A 2,241-nucleotide genomic window follows, 5' to 3' on the forward strand; every position below is an offset into this window, starting at 1 on the left:
GGCGTTTCATATTCTAGGGTTAGGTTTTTGGATGTTTAGGGTTTTCCATTGTTTCTCAACAATAAATAGTCCTTCGAGCCTCATTGTAACATAGTTCAGAGGCATGTAGCCGCCACATCTCTTCTCAAAGATAAGCTACCATCGCCCTAGCTAGTTTATTTCCGTTTCTGTTTGTAAGCATATTTCAGTATTTTACAATAATGAAATTGTTGACACCTAATCCTCAACGGATGGGTGAACTGGAACATGAACAGTCATCAAGAAGATGAACTGTTCTGTCTCCTTTTTGTATATAATCAATAGTTCTCTAATGAAATTACATATCAGTTTTTCTTCTGCTTATTCTGGAGTTACCCTGGCCTGACATGGTATCAGAGCGCAGGTCCCAGATTCCTTGTAACTCCCATCTCTGTCCTGAGCGCTCCTCTGTCCTGAGCGTTGCTCTCTCCTGAGCGCTGCTCTGCCCTGAGTGTCATTAATTCTCTGCGCATCAGTTTTAAAAAAATTGTCCTGCGATTCGCTGCCTCTCCACATCAGATACACTGGCTCTGCAACAGATCATTGAGAACGTTGTAGATCCTTCCGTTGAGGAGATTTCAAAGGAAACCGACGCCGACTTGCAGCTCGTTGTTCAGATCAGAGCCATTGTGGTATCATTCAAGGTAATTGTTCCATTTTCCTTGTCTGCATTGATACGAATCTCTAATTCACCTCCATTACCAAGAAGACTTGAATCTGTCACGCTTGAGAAGCGCAATTTATCCAGTGCATCACTAGCATTACTGACTAACTCACGGAGGAATACTTCCTTGTGACTGTACAAGCTGTGTATTATCAAATCCAAAAGACGACTAACCTCTGCTTGATACTCATGTTTTTCAACCGATTCGTCTGTCGTTTCCTGCTGTGCTACTGTGGTTTCATACCTAGCAATGCCAGGTATTGTTTGCTTTATCTTCAAGTTTGAAGCAGCAGAAAAACCAGCTGTCTGTTCAAGCTTTGATAATCCTGTTTTTGCAAGTCCGCCCTGGCCTGACAGAAACCCTACCATATTGAGTCAAGGCAACCGGTTCTTGGCACCTGAAGATCCTAGAGCTAAAGAGGTAACGAAGCGGTTAAGCCAGAGTAATGAAGGGATGCTATGGAATTGGATATCAAGAGATGATCTGCTACTAAATGGCGCAGTTTTTCAACAATCGGGATCAGTTTCTCAAACCTTGAGTACATTTAGTGTAAATCCTATGCCTGGTAATCTTGTAGGATCTATCACTGAGAACGCAGGTGTACTCACATGCAGAAAAGGGAAACGAGGTCGTTGTTAACTCTTATTGACTTCAACCTGCTGACTTCAACTCTTCTAGCGAATAAAATCTTATTGACTTCAAGCTGCAAAGAAATGCTTGAGATATGGTACTGAAATATTAGGTCTTTGAGAAGGCTTATTCTATAGTGATGATATAGTGGATGTGAAACTGGAACTAGAATTTTTTTTCATTAGTTCTTTATATCATTTCTTCATTTTTTGTGATCTGTGCGTCGCCTTTGAGATTGCGGGGATTATTGAAGTGATATATTAATACAATGAAGTAAAGTGATCCCTTGCGCATTTTTTCAATGGCATAATATATTGATATATTAAAAGAATGAAGTGATATATTGAAGTAATCCATTGCGCATTTTTCAAAACATAGTAGTATTGCAGTGATGTGTACAATGAAATGCTGATGCTTTTAGAAAATATTAGAGGGATTTGAAGGTTGTAACCCAAGGATTTTTTTTTTAGCAGAAGTAATTTTTTACATAATGCATTCAATCATCTCTATGGTCGGAATAGTTCTCACTGGCAAGGAGAACTATTCTGAATGGTCTCGGATGGTAAAACAACACACCCTCATCTACAATGAGTTGTGGAAAGGAGTGTGTGTCGGAGAAGAAGACAAAGACCCTGTACAGCCTACATCAGATAAAGAACTTGTCATTTGGGAAAACAAGAACAGCAAAACCTATGCATTGATCGCAGCATCTGTAAATGAAGAAGTAAGTCGTCATATTTCATCCTATTCCACTGCCTTTGAAGCTTTACAAAAGCTGAAAGAACTCTATGATTCACATTCTGCACTTGAAGTTGTTCAGCTCATGATTAAACTCTTCACTCTTGAACTGAAAAATAATGATCCCCTTGCTCTTGCATCTGAAATAAAGTCTATAATGCATGATATTAAATCCACTAAGGTTGAGCTA

General features: G+C 39.4%; 1 pseudogene; it reads right to left on the reverse strand.

The window, feature by feature from the left end:
* Positions 1–631: 631 nt before the first annotated feature.
* Positions 632–1,051, reverse strand: LOC149198653 (heat shock protein 90-5, chloroplastic pseudogene; annotated as a pseudogene).
* Positions 1,052–2,241: the final 1,190 nt, after the last annotated feature.

Source organism: Pinus tabuliformis, chromosome 2_1, assembly GCF_031772625.1.
Source record: "Pinus tabuliformis cultivar Carrire ecotype Pingquan chromosome 2_1, CPIR1, whole genome shotgun sequence".
NCBI lineage: Eukaryota > Viridiplantae > Streptophyta > Pinopsida > Pinales > Pinaceae > Pinus > Pinus tabuliformis.